General features: G+C 36.6%; 1 pseudogene; it reads left to right on the top strand.

Moving 5' to 3' along the window:
* The window catches only part of LOC131991432 (apolipoprotein B-100-like), an 85382-nt pseudogene that overhangs the window by 24586 nt on the left and 41483 nt on the right, over positions 1-19313 (top strand).

Below are 19313 nucleotides of genomic sequence, written 5' to 3'. Positions count from 1 at the left end.
TTGTACATAGTTTCTTTCCACCAATAATCATAAAACTTGTATTAAAGTTAAGGTTAAATGTAGCCTATAAATTCACAAGATAGGAAAAAAAAGTTAATTTTTGATTTTTTATTTTATTTATGTTGACAGCTGCAATGCCACATTAAGTATCTGTCTTTATTGTGAGAAAACGGGACAAAAGAACGGAAAAGTAGAGGTGGTGACACACATTGATTTTTTTATTGACTTTCCCAAAACAGTACCAATTGTTCCCTTACATTCTGTATTGTTTTCCTCACAAAAAATCCATTGTTCCATTCGAACCTGGACCTTATGTCATTACATTTAATGTGGTCAGAATTTGACAAACTCTTACAAACATGTTTGGCACGTTTTCAGCATTTTCCTCCTCCATGATTCCATAGCTTTATTCTTCAAAGAAAGAAAGAAAGAAAGAAAGAAAGAAAGAAAAAGATGCTCTGCTCTGTCTGATCAGTGAATAATAACCCAACAACATTGGAAATCAGAGGCACATGAGGGGGGCCAGTGTGGGAAAATTAACCAGTCCAGCACAATGCATTCCTGTCCTGTAAGTCAGCAAAAAGCCCAGCAACAGAAGGCAGGCAGGAATGTGACTTTTACACCATTGTGACTCTGGTTGGGTTTATAAAAGATACTCTTTCTAAACTCTGATTTATCTCTACTATGGTTCTTTAATGAACCACAGAAAAATGACATGTTTTAAGCGAAAAGAGTAAATCCGACAGGGTTTTTTCTTATTTTTCAAACGCTGTATTCCCAGTGTTGCACCACCCTGGCCTGTGTAATTGATGTTCATAGCTGTCACTTGAAGCATGCAGCACTCCCAGCACCATGTAACAGGACAGCAGCACAACACAGATCATACATGAGCTGGAGTCATTACACAAGTGTGGAAAATCTGCTGAAATACATTTGATTTCTGTTGCCAACAAAACCTCCAACAATACTTTTCACCAAATAAATCTGAGGTACATTCATGGTCATAATGGAAGACATTAAGATTGTATTTCTCAATCAATCGTAATTCAGTTTTACTGCTGTAAACAAACCTTTAACACCACCACTGTAAATAACTACTTTACATGTACTTTGTGTAGTGTTTTAGTCAAAGATGTACCCTTTTGTTTCAGTTTGTGTAACTATTATAAGATTGTAGTTTTAACGACATATGATACAGTTCCATCCATTTCTTTTTTAAGTGCCACGCGCTCCCATAATGCCATGCGAGCGTGTGCCACAAGCTCACAGAGCTCTGACACAGGCTGCATTTCTTTTCACGAGCTAAGCGCTCACATGCTAAACCATCTCACATGCTTCATCTGCTCTTGGGAATATCCCCTCCAACACTGCTAGATAGAAAATGTCAAACAGGTCTTTTCAAACAGCTGGACCTGAATTTCAGAGTTCAAAAACATGGCATGTGCTTCAAATGATTTGGTTCAGCTGAGCAGTAAGGACAAAGCACCCCACCCTCCTTTGCTGGCTGTACTATTTACAGGCTACAATGTATTTGTGTGACATATTATTTCACTGTTTTTTTTCTTAATATTTCACGAGGAAAAAGCACCCCTTTTTTTTTAAATGTCCTCCCAGAGCAGATTATTGTAGCCACCAGCAAAGCGTAATGTTCAAAGTGGAAGCATGCTTAGCAAACATAAAAAAAAAAAGATATTTCCGGTAACTGTTTATACATTTAACTGTAAATAAGCATCTACCTGAAAACTACACTGGACAATATGGTTAGCCCTTTACTAAGGCTGGCCACTGTGTAGTCTCTAGACACAAACACTATGGGCATCCTGACACTCACACTTCTTATAAAACTGTCTGTGAATAACTGAAGTGTCCAGACGCTGTGCAATTTCACAAACTATATGCAGTAATTATACAATACAAAGTGGACATAAATAACGAGTGCAATTTTTTCACTGCTTTGCTTAATACAAAGTATAACCTTGGCAGTAAGGCAGTAGCCTATGCAAACACTTTGAAAACACAAAAAGTGAGCAATTTAAACCTTGGCTCCAAAGAAGGCCTTTTGCAAAAGGACATGTCCCCATGAGGAGGGGTCCTCTGACATGCAGTCTGTCCTTTTCACCCCCTCCACCTGTCAGACTGGGATCATGTGACCCACTATGAACATGCTGTAACCAGTGCATCTCACACACAAAAAACCCGATATATCGGATGATCATTGAGTGTGTTAATAAGAAAAAAACAACTTGTTTTGCAGTCATTGGTGCAACCAAGGTCGTCTGATTACTGAGGGAGTATCCAAACTCATGGTGACTGCCCAGACATGTTCAGACCGGATCCCAGCGGTGGAAGCGTCTCGCCTGCTGCTGCGCGTCGCTGTTGTCCTCCAGACAGCGTGGGTTCACATCAGAACACAGCATTTGAGACAACCTTCCGATGGCGTTTTCCGTTTCTGCAAGGCGGCCCGCGTCGCAGTCTCGAACACCTCCCAGATCCCCTCCTTGGTTTTGGCAGAGCACTCCAAATAGTCATATGCGCCAATGCGCATGGCCATGGCGCGGCCGTCCTCCGCCTTCACGGGCTCCAGCTTCAGCCGGGACAGCTCGTTCTTCACGTTCTCGTCGTTGCGCATATCTTTCTTGTTGGCCACTAGTATGATGGGCACATTGGGGCAGAAGTGTTTCACTTCAGGGACCCACTTTTCGGGGATGTTTTCCAGCGAGTCCGGGCTGTCCACGGAGAAACACATGAGAATCACGTCAGTGTCCGGATAGGAGAGGGGCCGCAGCCGGTCGTAGTCCTCCTGGCCGGCTGTGTCCCACAGAGCCAGCTGGACCTGCTTGTTTTCCACCTCTATGTCCGCCACATATGTCTCAAACACAGTGGGGACATACACCTCAGGGAACTCGTCTTTGCTGAACACAATCAGGAGACATGTCTTCCCGCACGCGCCGTCCCCCACCACGACAAGTTTCTTCCGTATGTCAGCCATTCCTGCCCTTCTTCTCCCGGCCTCTCGCTACCAAGTGCGGCGTCAAAAACACTAAATGTCCCCGGTGTCCTCACTGGCTCTTGCTTTTATACTCTTTAGTGTGTGTTGTCCCGTAAGCCGCTCCCGTCTACCAACTCCAGAACATTTACCAGGAACCGCTGCGATCTCTTTATAAAGCAAAGGGTGGTTTCCTAAATATAGCAATCCAATCGGAAATAGGGAGGTGAGATCACAGTTTGTAAAGGAGGAGGTGATTGGATCTCACCGGGTTTCCTTCTGGAGAGGAGGGTCATGGACCACGAGGACCCACCCGACCCAGGATCAGCCCAAACCCACCAATCTGACTGCATGATGATGTATTATAACCCCCTTTTGGTGTAATTCTCATTTAACTTCTATTATTGGCGTCATTAAAATCACCCCCCATATCCGATTTTATTTTTTTATATTTTGTTTCTCAGCCAACTAAATTGAATTATTAAGATTTCATTCAAACTTACCCAGCAAGAATATAAGTGCGACATTAGAGCATGTAAAGAGCTAATTGATATATATAAGGTTAGCTGCTAGGTTGTTAACCCTTTGATGCACAACATGGTGGAGTTTTTATTTTCTATATCTTTGCAATAAATTAATTTCATCATTAATTATTCCAGGCTTATCTTAAACAACTTGTTTTTGATCCTCATACATCCTAATATTTTTTTCATTTCTTACTTTTTGAATAAAAACCCTTTTTGTATCACTACGCTTCTAATGCACAACATGGGTTAAAAATTACCCATATCTATTTTCAATGTTATTTCATGTATGGCTGCGTGTTACTATTATGCATTTATGAAATAAATGTATTTTATCATTTATTAGTCCAAGTATTCAGCATAAGTACAGTACAAATTATTATTATTATTATTATTATTATTATTATTATTATTATAGTACTAGATCATTTCATTTTAAATCAAATTTGGATGAATGTTTCGCTATTTTTCTTTATAAAGTATGAAAGGAAAAATGAATATAATGATCTGTTGTAATAAAAAAAGATATTCAAACACACAAGCAGCATTAAATAACATGGGAAATGAATGCGGGTCATTTTTTTTTTACCCATTTTGTGCATTAGAAGAGGTGTCAATATGTTGTGCATCAAAGGGTTAAACACATTAAATTCATCTTAACCCTATAAAGCCTGAACCATGAAATAATTGCCAGAAAAATATATTTTTTTTAAAAACCAAGTGCTTATTAACCTGCTGACGAATTTTAAAAAATAAATAAATTGCATATATGAATTCTAATTTGTATCATATTTGATACATCAGGTCTTTTTGTGCAATTTGTTGCTCACAGATTGTTTTTCTTGAACTAACAAAAACATATAAAACCTAACATTTTTAACCTATTAAGACTTTGACTTTTCCTTTTTCCTCATACATGCAAAATACATATTTTTTCCATATAACACAACATCATACATCAGCTGATATTAAGTTTTTTAATGCAGCAATGACTGATCCACTCGTGGAACCTGCATATCATTTTTGCTACATCTGATATTTTTGTGCAATTTGTTGCTCAGTTTGTTCATCTTCAACACATGTATACATCAGGTTTTTGATGATGTAGAGGTCTCAAAAATTACTGTATCTAATATGATACACTTGGCTTTATAGGGTTAAACATCTATATGTTGCATTCATATTGTGTACAAAAGGTGCGTTGTGAAGGCACATTTACACTGACATTGTTCTACGCATGTGTAGGTAGTTGAGGCTGTTTACAGGGAGGGGGTACTTAAGTACTGTACTTAAGTACAATTTTGAGGTACTTGTACTTTACTTGAGTATTTCCATTTTATGTCACTTTATACTTCTACTTCACTACATTTTGAGGCAAATATTGTTCTTTTTACTCCACTACATTTAGCTGACAGCTTTAGTTACTTTTCAGGTCGAGATTTAACATAAAAAACACAATAAATTTAGGTGATTAGACACTTTTTAAAATAAACCTCATAACAGTATATTAAGTAGTCAATATGAGCCCTACCTTGAGAATATTAAAACGCTGTATACATAAATGCATCAATAATAATAATCTAATATAATATTTGGAATATATTTAAAAAAAACTAACTGTCTCCATGCTGCATAACAAGTACTTTTACTTTTGACTTGCAACATATAGGTGTTTAAACACCTATATGTTGCATGCATATTGTGTAGAAAAGGTGCGTTGTGAAGGCACATTTGCATTGACATTGTTTGTTCTACGCATGTGTAGGTAGTGGAGGCTGTTTACAGGGAGGGGGCACTAGCGGAGACAACTGACTACCAGCTGCTAAATCACCGCTCTGTCCAAGGAAACTAAACTCTACAGGACCTGGTTGAGGCGTGCAACAAGCACAGACCCGCTCTCTAACGACAAGGCGTGAGTATCTGCTCTTTATTCATCACATAAAGAACAAAAAGCTCCTGCAAAGCGACTGATTTAAAGGCGCTGCCGTGCTGTGAGTGTTTCCCCTTTTGTTTAGCAGTAAGGCCCCTCTGTTTGGGACCTGGAGGGGCCATGTTGTTTAGCCGCTAACTGTTAGCTTCATGTTTTAGCAACAACACCAATTAGCGCCTGCTAGCTCTTATTAGATGTTTTAATGGGGGGTTATTTGGCTTGTTTGCATTAAACTAATGTGATATTTAGAGATGATAAAATAGCTTGGTTTCTCGCCCAACAATAGAGGCCACTAGCTCACTGTAAAACAATAGTAAATTGATGAATTTAACTTTGATGTCTAGCGTCGCCAACCAATAATAAACAGAGGAGGCCCCGCAGCGGTTAGCATTAGCTTGTTAGCTTAGCAGGTTGCTAATGCTAACTGTAGCGAAGTAACATTAGGGAACAATAAACATGTCCAATATCCGCTACTGCATACAGAGGACTGGGTTACTTAAAAAAACAACAATAAGAAGCTCTGGTACAGGCTAGTAGCCGTTAGCCATTTAGAATAATAATTAAATGTAAAGTCCAAGCCGCTAAGTTAGCTTAGCTTGCTAGCAGCGGACCTGCTGGCTAGCTTAGCTACATTAGCTACATTAGCTAGCCAGCTGGCTAACAGGTTTGCACGTCGGTTTTCACAAATGATCAGCAATTGTGCATGTATCGTAGTAGCTAGTTGGGTTTTTAAAAAGCTAGCAGCAGCTCACATTGTGGCAAAAATCATAAATAATAATAATAAATAATAATAATAATAATAATAATAATAATAAAGAATATATGGGTAGTGTTGCGTTAGCCATGACAACCAGCTAACAGTAGGCTAACGACAGCGTTAGCTAGCATTCATCAACATGCTTCACATTCACCTGATTGTTATTTTGTCATTATGAATTACTGGATCAATATTTTGAAACACACAAAAACACACACACAAATACAAAAAACACGCAAAAAAAACAAAAGCACACAAAATAAGAAAACATTTTTTTAAACATTTTTTTTTTTTTTTTACAAAAAACTCACATATAAAACACAAAAATACAATAAATAATTTTTTTTTACAAAAATTACAAAAGGCACAAAAATGAAAAAATTAAAAAAAACACACAAATAGCCCCAAATCACACACACATACAAAAAACAGTCAATACAAAAGATTGCATTTAAAATGTTAATTAAATTAAATGTAAATTTTAAATGTTGAAACACACACGGCAACATCTGAAATCTCTGCATACCATGAATCCATACCTGGATCAACATTTTGAAACACACAAAAACACACACACAAATATAAAAAACACGTAAAAAAACAAAAGCACACAAAATAACAAAACATTTTTTTTAAACATTTTTTTTTTTTTTTTTACAAAAAACTCACAGAAACGCACATAAAAAACACAAAAATACAATAAACAATTTTTTTTACAAAAATTACAAAAAACACAAAAATGAAAAAATTACAAAAAACACACAAATAGCCCCAAATCACACACACATACAAAAAACAGTCAACACAAAAGATTGCATTTAAAATGTTGAAATGCACACGGCAACATCTGAAATCTCTGCAAAAAAAAGTAAAATCATGTTACACTTGGTTGTGGTGATTTTAGCCATTGCTAAAAAAAGAGTTGATGCATTAAATTGGACATTGAAACTTGTGGAAAAGCCAGAACTTAAGAGGGAAGCTGACAGCAAGGCTCCATGCTGCTTCGTTTTTACCTCATGAAGAAGTCAAGATGAATTTAATGTGTTTTAACAACCTACCAGCTAACCTTTTATGAATTAGCAATTTACATGCTGCTCATATTCTTGCTCTTGAATGAAAGCTTAACCCATAAGAACCCAGACCTGTTTACCCAAGCCTTCCTGTTATACACAATATGAATGCAACATTTCATCACCCTGTTAAAATAATCGCCTAACTGATTTTTTCAAGTTTTACAGGAAACACAAAAACTTCACAAAGTGTAACCTGTGACATTTATTGATCATGTCACTCAAAAAGGATGTAACAAAGGATGGCTATTGGTATAGTGATAACACTGTGTGTAAATTATGTAATTTAAGAGAAATAAATGACTTTTTTTTTTTTTTTTAACATGCCTTTGTGACTTAAGCAAGATATGGTAACACTTTTTTTATTATGACACGCTCATGTCACTCTTATGTAGACACCTTCAAAATAAAGTGTTACCATATCTTGCTTAAGTCACAAGGGCATGTTAAAAAAATTGCCTAAGTCACAGTTTATTTTGACTTGGGCATAATAAATCCACTTAAGTCACAGTTGACATAGGCCATTATCTTACAGGAGTAAAATCACATGATCTGATCAACTGAGGATCTAGGTGATTTTTACCATCATGAGGAGATGATGTAGGCAAAAGCCAATTTTGACCAAAAATGACTTGGGTGATTATTTTAACAGTGTGACGTTGTTGCTTTGCCCATTCGTAAATCCACAAACCACCAAATTAGACTTCCCATTTAATGTTTATGCACCGTCATTAACCCTTTGATGCACAACATGGGTCTAAAGTTTTTTTTATAATCTATATCTTTGCAATAAACTAATTTCATAATTCAGTATTGCAGGTTTTCTTCAAATAGCTTGTTTTTGATCATCATACATCCTATTTTTGTTTTCATTTCTTACTTGATTTTCCATTGTAATCTGGTGGTTCTAACAACTCTTTTAAAGTTAAACCTTAAAAATAAGACACAGTTACACATACACTAATTGATTCAGTGCATCACTTTTTGTATCACTACGCTTCTAATGCTCAAGGTCATTTTTGACCTGTGTGTAAACTTGATGTAGTAATACAAAAAATGTTTTTTTAAGTATGAAATGAAAAATGGATATAATCTGTTGTAGTAGTAATAATAATAATAAAAATGTCTTAAACCGTAGAACAGCAATGAGGCTAGCAACTCAGGAATTAGACATGTTCCAGCGAAGAAAATTAAGTTTTACAGGTTATTGGTGTTATTTTTGGCGCCTCTTTTTTTGGAACATTACTTGAAAAGTTGTTTTGTCTCCTGGCGTGCGTAGGAGTCAATGATGAAGGCTACATGGTGTAACTTTCAGCTTTTATTACTTAAAAGCCCACCAGAATACAGTAACCAACTCTCACTTTAAAATGGGTGCTATGTTGGCTTTATTTAGATATAAAAATTATGCAGAACAGCACTAAAGAGTGATGTAAGATTGCATATTCATGTAACACAATCGATTTCAATTCACCGATTGTGATTAACTCCGACAATTTCAATTTGCAAAAATAATTGAAATTGTCTTATTTGATCACAATCGGTGAATTTAAATCGATTCTTAAGGATAAAGAAATTTCCCTTGGTCAGTGTGACTGCTCCGTATAAGTCTCTACTGAGGCTCCTTCAGTATTATGATGGCTGGATTTGTTAATTGTTTATGTTAACTGTGTTTAAATGTTGAAACTTGTCTCTTTTTATGCTGCTTTCTTGGCCAGGTCTCTCTTGGAAAAGAGATTTTTTTTAATCTCAACGAGACTTTTACCTGGTTAGATAGATAGATAGACTTTATTTATCCCAAGCTGGGAAATTACAGTGTAGCAGCAGCATTACACACATAGACAATGACAATTAAATAAAAAGAACAACCTAGGCATACTTCAAGTAATAAAATATAAAAATACAATAAAATATAAAGTGTCTAAAGAAGGAGTATGTATTAAGGAGTAGAATAGAATTCCAGTGCAGAATAAATATGAATATACAGTATAAAAATAAAAATGTTGGTGCTATGAAACAAATAAGGTGCAATGAACAGTGTGCATAAAGAACACATAAAGTGCATAGACAGTATGTAATGAACCAGGCTATTATCTGTTATATATATTTTTACATAGCACTCATTTTTGCGTATTTTGTCGTCTGTAGGCTTTCCCGTGGAATGAGCGTTCCATGCAGCATCCTAGGTATGAATGACGTGGCCTGGCAGGAGTCAAGAGGTGGGATGCTGCATGCAAATGGCGCTCCTGAGACTGGTGGTGTCAGAGTTCATGTTGGAGGGTCCCTAGCCACAGTCGGGGGAGCCGGACAGGCTCCCGGAGTCCCACATTTACAGGGCATGGACAGGGTTGTGCACCCCACCCCAGGTACCCCGCAGCCTCCGCTGAGTGGACGGTCTCAGGACGACGCCACAGTGGGATACTTCTTCCAGAGGCAGCCTGGGGAGCAGCTGGGAGGCTGCACGCCCAGCAAGCATCGCTGGCCAACTGGTGATGCCAATCACGTTGATCAGGTAAAGGGACTTCGCTCATTTATAATATTTATTTACCGTATTTTCCGGACTATAAGTCGCAGTTTTTTTCATAGTTCGGCCGGGGGTGCGACTTCTACTCTGGAGCGACTTATGTGTGAAATTATTAACACATTATTACCGGTATATCATTTCACATGTTATTTTCACGCAAGAGGGCGCTCTAGGCCGAGTATGAGGATGAGTCTGACGTAAGCGACGTAGAAGAAGAAGCGCCGCATCTTCTACCTCCGGAGTTAGCGGAGTTGTTTAAAAGTGACACCGAGGATGAAGATTTCATTGGATTTTAGTTATTTGGAGTGACACGGATGGTTTGGTAAACTTCTTAGCATGTTATTTATGCTATAGTTATCTGAATAACTCTTAATATGTTATGTTAACATACCAGGCACGTTCTCAGTTGTGTCATGTAACGTAAGCATACCGTACAATTATTCAGCCTGTTGTTGCCTCTATTCTATTTTTATTTTAAATTGCCTTTCAAGATGACATGTCTGTTCTTGGTGTTGGATTTTATAAAATAAATTTCCCCCAAAAATGCGACTTATACTCCAGTGCGACTTATATATGTTTTCTCCGTCTTTATTATGCATTTTATGGCTGGTGCGACTTGTACTCCGGAGCGACTTATAGTCCGGAAAATACGGTAATTAAGTGCAGATTATAGGGACGGACAACAGTATTTTGCATCAGCTAAGGGCGACCAAAAGAGGTGAACTCGGTCCGGACCAAACGAACCAAGGTCCGAACCTTTTGCAGTGTGAAAACAACTTTTTTTTATAGTTTGGACCTTCGTATCAATGACAGGACGTTTTTTGCCATAACTGGCAGGATCGCGAGCCGTTTTCTCCTCCTCTCCTGTCGACAGCGATACAGTTTTGGCATGATGAGGAGGCTCATCTTGCGAATACCAAGCACTCTCATGTATTGCTCATTAAGCTGGTGCTGCTGGTAGCAAAAGACCAGCTAAAGTATTACCACAGGTGGATTAATTTTGTGTAAACACGTTGCGGAAGTAACACTGATGTCAGATGGCGGCCGGCCTAACAACGCAGCGTAACCAAAACAAAATAAAATAAGCCGCGAAAGTCCACAGGGAGATGACGTGTCCAGTAGAATTGTTTTGTAAAGTCCGTTATTCCTTTTGCAGTGTGAAACCAAAACCAACAGGACCAAATGTAGACAATGTAACAGAACATGGACCTTGGTTCGGACTTTCAGGTGTGAAAACGCCCTAAGGCTACAAGGTTCACTGAATATTTTCTCAGTAATTAAACCTATTGTATTTTCTTTGTTTGCATATATTCTACTTTGTTATGGGTAGCTGGGGGTGACAGAGGGGACGCCAGTTTTACTGCACACCAGTAACAAACAAAGCAATTAACAAAACATAATTATCTGTTAGTGATTCCTGTTGGGCTCCTATTTTGTTGCTATTGGAAACTTGTCAGTGGGGTTTGTAGCGTCCTGCTGTGTCAGGGTTTGTGTTTGGACACATAATTTGATGTGCAGCCCGGACAATAGTCGCCACTGACACCAGGTCACATATTCCACATGCTCGGTTAATATGTGATGATTTACACCATATACCAGCCATTCATCAATTACCAGTTTTTCTAGCCATGTTGTTATCGTAGCTGGAGCATATGAAAATGTAAATGTTTTTTGTTGGTAAAGCTAAATGATCTTGCATGCAGCAATACAAGAAGTTGAATACAGTGACAAACTAAACTAATAGAAAACAGGGAGTGCATATATAATTTCCTGATTTTAAAAAAACAAACAAAAAACAATGACTAATTTGAGGTAAAATGTTGTTTGGCTTGAATTTGCAGTTTTTAAAATCCAGTTTATGATTGGAGAGTACAATGTGTAGAATGAATTTAACCACAGCAAACAAAGAGGAAATGGTAAAATGGAAATACGTTAGATTTTTATTTTATAAATGACCCCAACATGCATAAAAAATACTGTCAGTTGTTTAAAGAACACACCTGAGAAAATGCATCTATCTACTATAACCTCTAAAAAAAGTAATTTAATTAATCTGGATTATTTTTATGTAATTTGACTGACTTTCACTAAATTAATTTGAAAACAAATCCAGAAAATGGAAATATTTGCTCCTGCAGCGTTGTTGCTTTATTCACTCAGTAAATATTTTTTGCTTATATCAGATAAGCTGCAGCATCCAGTCAGTAATATATTTCCCGTGAAGTAATGTGTCCATTCAATAAAACTTCAGGGTTTCTGCCAGTGTACTGGGGCAGAAGTAGACTCCATATGGGTGTTAAGCATTGAGCAGTTGTTTTTGAGTACAGTTTTTTTAAAACTATTTGTATAAAATGTGTTATTCAAGTAGCAAAATTCTGTGCTTACATTTTTTTAAACTTCAGCGAGTGTGTGATGAAGAGAGAGAGACCCTGTGTGTGACAGTGAGTCTGAAGTTGGCAGTAATGTTGTAAACGTAGCAGTTAATTCTGTGCACACTTTAGGCTATTTGTTGATGAATAAATGCTACAACCTCCCAAAACCCAAGCCAAGTTCCTGAGTGTGGCTTGTGACTATAGTAAAGGGGGTTAAACTTCTGGTCAGGCTAACTTTAGGTGGACTGGTGTTTAAAATGGGCCAGTTATTCTCATTTTAGTGGCATGCAGGCTATCTGTCTGAATTTTTGTTTTCAAATTCAGTTAGTTTTACCAAAAAAGACACAAAATGACCCAAAAAAGAAACAAAATGACCAAAAAAGACACAAATTGAGCAAAAAAGACACAAAATGACCCAAAAAAGAAACAAAATGACCAAAAAAGACACAAATTGAGCAAAAAAGACACAAAATGTCCAAAAAAGACACAAAATGACCCAAAAAAGAAACAAAATTACCAATAAAACCCACAAAATGACTAAAAAAAGACACAAAATGACCAAAAAAGACTCAAATTGACCAAAAAAGACACAAAATGACCCAAAAAAGAAACAAAATTACCAATAAAACCCACAAAATGACTAAAAAAAAGACACAAAATGTCCAAAAAAGACTTAAATTGAGCAAAAAAGACACAAAATGACCCAAAAAAGAAACAAAATTACCAATAAAACCCACAAAATGACTAAAAAAGACACAATGTCCAAAAAAGAAACAAATTGACCAAAAAAGACACAATGACCCAAAAAAGAAACAAAATTACCAAAAAAAGACAGAAAACAGTTGGTGGCGTCGGAAAGTTGTTAAAGTAATTACCAAGGTTATAATAGTTTTGGATTTTTCATTAGTTTTAGTTTTAATTTCGTTGTGAATTTTTGTTTTCAAATTCAGTTAGTTTTAGTTAGTTTTAAGAGTGAGTTTTCTAGTTTTAGTTTAGTTTTTAGTTTTTGAAAATGCTTAGTTTTAGTTTAGTTTAGTAAGTTTAGTTCAGTTTTAGTTTTTTTGTAATGGGCTATACGTTGGGTGCGAGATTCAAAGTGGTCATGATAAATTTTGCCTTTATTTCCTTTGGTTTATCATCTCAGCCCCAATAAGGTCATTAACTGTTTTGTATTTTGGTTCTAGTGTAAACATCCCAGTCTCAGTAAACATATTCACCATGTGTTGCATGTTCAGATAGAAACACTGAATTATGAATGAAAAAAGTTGACAAAAACGAAGGACATTTCCACAATAATTTTAGTTAGTTTTGTAACCACGCAATACAGTTTCATATTGTTTTTTTAAAAACTGTGGTTTTTATTTCTATTTCAGTTAACGAAAATGTTTTTTCAATTCTAGTTTTCGTTATTTCGTTAGTTTTCGTTAACTATAATAACCTTGATATAGACCTAGGTGAGTTAACAATGCTTTAGAAAACAACAACAACAAAAAACCTCATGTGTGACGAGTGGTTTTGCCCCTATGTTGGCGCAGCAGGAGAGTGACGGTGTCTGTGATAACCAGCCAACCTTTAATACCCCGTCTTACAGTATTTAAGCTCCGTTACATTCAAGCCCTTGTCAAACTAGTTCATGCAATTCTGGTTTAATCCCATCTCTCCCAGGGAAAGCTCTGTATTTTACAGCCAGGAGTTGTGTTGTCTGTGTTCCCACGCTGGCCTGCTGGAAGTGATGTCAACCAGCCAGTTTTAAGTTTTAAGTTGTTTTGTTTTTTATGCACCAGAAGACTTAGGGGCGGTTGAAGATGTGGTGATCTCACCTGCAGGCATATGTCATTAGCACGCGTCAACAGTGCTTGTGTAATTACTTTCACTGCCGGAGGACGAGACAAAAGTTCACACGGCAGGTTTTGGCATCTGAAGTCGTTAGTTATTGTTTGTATTTCACAAACTGGACTTCCTGGATTAGATTTGTTTTTTACAGTACATGTAGCAACACACCCACCTCATCTAAGGTGCATGTGTTCAGGCTATTGAGTGGAATACAATAGTCTAGAGCTGCAATAATGTTGGAGGAAATGTTAAAAAATAAAAGAGAAATCATGGTATTAGCCGTGTTTCGACTGGGGGGGGGAAAGTCTCAGGCCACGCCCTCTCAAAAGTCCGCTCACTCTGCCTGTCTCCATTACAAGTTAGCCCCCAGAGGGATTTAGAGACTCTGGAGGTGATGTGTGGTTTTTCGCCATCTCTAACTGTGAGTCTCCTCTGATCATAAACAGTGATTGTTAATTAACGGCATCACTAACTGTGCACAGAGTGTCTGGTGCTTGTTGTAAACAAACAGAGATTGCTAAGTGAACACCTCCTGCAGCAGCAGCACATACACACTGTACTGCTACAGAGCTAACTGTTAGCCTGTTAGCACATACACACTGTACTGCTACAGAGCTAACTGTTAGCCTGTTAGCACATACACACTGTACTGCTACAGAGCTAACTGTTAGCCTGTTAGCACATACACACTGTACTGCTGCAGGGCTAACTGTTAGCCTGTTAGCACATGCACACTGTACTGCTACAGAGGTAACTGTTAGCCTGTTAGCACATACACACTGTACTGCTGCAGGGCTAACTGTTAGCCTGTTAGCACATGCACACTGTACTGCTACAGAGCTAACTGTAGCTAACGGCGGCGCTTCTTTACAAGCCGGTTAGCGGCGTAAGAAGGAGTCTCTAGATTTGTCTCCAGTCGCTTTCTTGAAAAATAGTCGCTAAGGGGGTCTGAAAAGTCGCAAAATTTAGCAACAGTCGCTAAGTTGGCAACGCTGCTTTGCCGGCTTTTACAAATGGCGTGTGTTGTTGTTGTGTAGAGTACTTCGTCACATCCTGCTTAGCGATCTATCCAATCAGTAACCAGGCTGTTTTCAGGGGAGAATAAAGACCCTGCTCTTCTACAGGGACTAAAAAAGTCCAGACAAAAGCCGGCTCTGGGCTGCTCGTATTCAAATGAGGGGCGTTTCGCCTCATTCCAGGTAGTGAAAACAGCCCTATTATGTACTAAGTATATTGGCCCTCATTGGTCTCATCTATTAAATGAATAGGTGGCTGATCCACCAGACACTCCAACTAACAAGCTCAGTTTGAAAGAGCTTTTTTTTTTTTTTTTTTTTTTTGAACTTAGTTTTTATTTAAGTTTCATTCACAATCGTGTACAGAATCATATTCAACATATCTGCTGTTTCATACACATGGTAACACACATATAAATTAAAATGGAATAAAAGAAATAAAATTATATCAGTATACCCATAGCAGGGCTCCACCTTTTAGTGAATATATGTTTTTGAAGTCTTAAGGAGTATGTTATTTGTTCCATTTGATATATTTCCTTTATTTTTTCAGACCACATACTATATGTTGGGGCTTCAACTGCCTTACTGTATTTGCATTTAATTGCTGTTGCTAGTAATATCTGTAAAAGATATTTTTTTGGCTCTTAGGCCCTCCTAGTAGGGCCACCATTGGATCCATAGTAATATTTCCACCAAATATGTTATTAACTGTTTCAAACACTTCCTTCCAGAATGCTTGAAAGAGCTTTTTTTTGTGTATTCTTTTGTTCTTTTCCCTCTTTTACACATATGCATTTCATTTGTGCAAGCTTTCTAATTGAGACATGCGGCCCATTAATCTGCCCCAATCCACTGACTGTGCAATGGCCCCTCTCCAGTTTGTGTATTGAGCCCCCTGTGTCCTCTGCATGTCTGAGACCTTTGTCCAGGCAGGCCCCCGTGCATACAGTGGGTCTAGCTCAGGGTTATCACTCAGCCTGATAAAGGGGAAGATGTTATTGTCGGGCGACCTATTTCTTTCTTTGTGTTTTTACCGCTGATATAAATCAGGTTAACGTTGCATTACTGCGGTTTTCTTTTATTCCTTAAAATATTTTATTGTATGGTGTCCAAGGTTATTATAGTTAACGAAAACTAACGAAAACTAGAATTGAAAAAACATTTTCGTTAACTGAAATAAAAATAAAAACGAGAGATTTTAAAAAAACTAACTGAAACTGTATTTTGTGGTTACAAAACTAACTAAAATTATAGTGAAAATGTCCTTAGTTTTCGTTTTTGTCAACTTTTTTATTCATAATTCTGTGTTTCTATTTGAACATGCAACACATGGTGAATATGTTTACTGAGACTGGGATGTTTACACTAGAACCAAAATACAAAACAGTTAATAACCTTATTGGGGCTGAGATGATAAACCAAAGGAAATAAAGGAAACATTTATTATGACCACTTTGAATCTGGCACCCAACACATAGCCCATTACAAAAAAACTAAAACTAACACTAAAACTAATAAAAACTAAACTAAAACTAAGCATTTTCAAAAAATAAAAACTAGAAAACTCACTCTAAAAAAACTAAAACTAACTGAATTTGAAAACAAAAATTCACAACGAAATTAAAACTAAAACTAATGAAAAATCCAAAACTATTATAACCTTGATGGTGTCATCTCTTTGTTCTACGACAAAGATCTCCATTTGAGATGATAAAAAGGCCCACGGGCACACCAGAGTGAAGTTTTAGTTTTCTATTAGGACACCCCTACTTTCCACATGAACACAATCAGGAAGGGCCAGAATGAAAAGAAATTGGGTGTAACACGATTGCTTTGTTTTGTTCTTAACCCATAAGAACCCAGACCCAGTAATGTTTAAAGGAACATTATGGGGGATATACCACAGACCAAGTGGACCACATAGAACACATTTATGATTATTTTAAAAAAAATACTACACCTAAATGTCAAAGATCTGTGATGTGACATAAACGTTACATTGGGCGTTTATGGTATTTATGTTCATAATATTTCTTGTTTTAAAATAAATAAACTAGACATTTTGTGCTTACAGAAACACAAATTTGACTTTTTCTTTGCATCTCCACAACATTTATCAAAATTGAGACATTAATAATGCTGTTTAACAACAAATTATCAAAAATTTTCAGATTTGTTTTTAAGTAACAAATTAATAATAAATAAAAAAACAAATAACCATTTGCCTTTTTGTTTTCATCTCCATAACATATATCAAAATTTTGACAGGAAATATGGTCAGAACAAGTTAAATGCAATACAGGACAAACTATTAATGGGTTAGACTTGTTAAATGGGTTTAATCTTAGATTCTAGACGATTTAAAGTGTTTGTTACAAGGGTGTCACCATGGGTTCTTATGGGTTAAGTGTAAGGTTTTAGTGCCATTATTCTAGTCTTTGGTGTGTTTGTAACCTTTAAAAAAAATCCACATTAGTTTCAACAACTTCACCCACAGTGCAGAAAGTGAACAAAGACTCATCCCTTTTAGGAAAATCCTTCTTTAGAGTATTTTGAAGATTAGAATAATTGATGGATAGCTAATAATGCCTGCACATTTATAATTACATGTCAAAGCAAAAACTGGTGTTGATCCTGGGATGTCGTCATTTTTTTGTATTTTGTTTCTATGTGGTTGTATTGTGTGGATTAGTGAGATGTTGAATGTGTCTCTATTGAAAATGCCTTTGTTGACTTAGTGGCCTCTAAAATAACGTGCAAGGCCATATTTTGTAGTTGGCTTTTTATTTCACATAATCAAAATATTTTCATGGTAAAGTAATAATAATGGCCGATTTATGGAGGGCATGTCATGGCACATCTACACTACTGGTCAAAAGTTTTAGAACACACCAACTTTTCCAGAATTTAATTGAAAATGATGCAGTTTAATGTCTCAGTGTACTCTGAAATTAATGCACATTTGCAACATTTAAAATTCTTTATTGAGCATGATAGTCTTTTGAAAGTAAAAAAAAGATTCAAAATCACATTTTATGTTGGACTAAAGGACTAAAAAAAAGACAAAATGACCAAAAAAAGACACAAAATGACAAAAAAGACACCAAAAGACACAAAATGACTAAAAAAAGACACAAAATGACTAAAAAAAGACACAAAATGACTAAAAAAAGACACAAAATGACTTGCAAAGACATGAAAATAATTCAAAAATGGACAAAATAGCCCAAGACTCCATAGAGTTAAGTTGTTAACCCATTTCTTGTTCCCTGAAAAAGGCCTACTTGTATAATTCTGAAATGTACATTATTTTCCAGTTTTGGTTAAGCTTACCTTTTTTTATTTACCTCTGGCAGTTCACCACTTACCTTTGGACCCTTTCAAGCTGTTCATTTGACTTGAACTGCTTGAATTTCAATAAAAAACTGGGAAAATTGGGGTGTTCTAAAACTTTTGACCGGTAGTGTAAATCTTTTACAGTGTCTGTTTGGTGACCTTCATTGAGTGCTTTTAGTTTTTTTTGTTCACAGTCCATTTTCTCTTGCTTTGTCTCAGGTCCGTGCTGTGGATGAAATGAACTATGACTTTCAAGCCCTGGCTCTGGAGTCGAGGGGGATGGGAGAGGTAAGGGCTTTTTGGTCATAACATCTGTCTTTTTCTTCATTGCACTAAAGCAAAAAAAAATCTAAATCTGTATGGAAAACTCATCCTGTCTAGACTTAAAGTGCCAGTAATACCTCCTATAGTTTGCTCCTTTACATACCTCAGGTTTTGGACTTTAACACAGGGGTGTCAAACTCAAATACACAGTGGGCCAAAATTTAAAACTTGGACAAAGTTGCGGGCCAACATTGATATTTATTGAAAAAATGGACCTTAACAAGTTCAAACGAAATGGAACAAGCAAAGCTTGATATAACTTAATATTGCAAACATGCAAAATCGAATATCAGATAAAACAAACAAACACATCAATGGCATTCATTTCTTAAATAAAATGTAAATAAAAATCGTATGTCCCTTTATTTTATATGTGGCCTTCTTTAAATTTAAATTTAACAGTAATCTTTTTCCACAGGCTAAAATAAATGTGAGAATAAAATAACAATAATAAACCAAATGACTAATAATAATATCCTTCAATGAATGTGCAGCCATTCAAGCCTTGGACTAGCAAGAAAAAGTGCATAAAGACACTTTAACTGTTGCTCAGTTTGCTCCACACTGATCTACTGTGTTCAAGCCAAAACACCAGCAGAGCATTCTGGGATTTGTAGTATTATTTGCGCTGTATAATACCG

Source organism: Centropristis striata, chromosome 18 (assembly GCF_030273125.1).
Source record: "Centropristis striata isolate RG_2023a ecotype Rhode Island chromosome 18, C.striata_1.0, whole genome shotgun sequence".
NCBI lineage: Eukaryota > Metazoa > Chordata > Actinopteri > Perciformes > Serranidae > Centropristis > Centropristis striata.
Note: the sequence above shows the minus strand (reverse complement) of the source record. Positions and strands in the feature narration are given on the sequence as shown.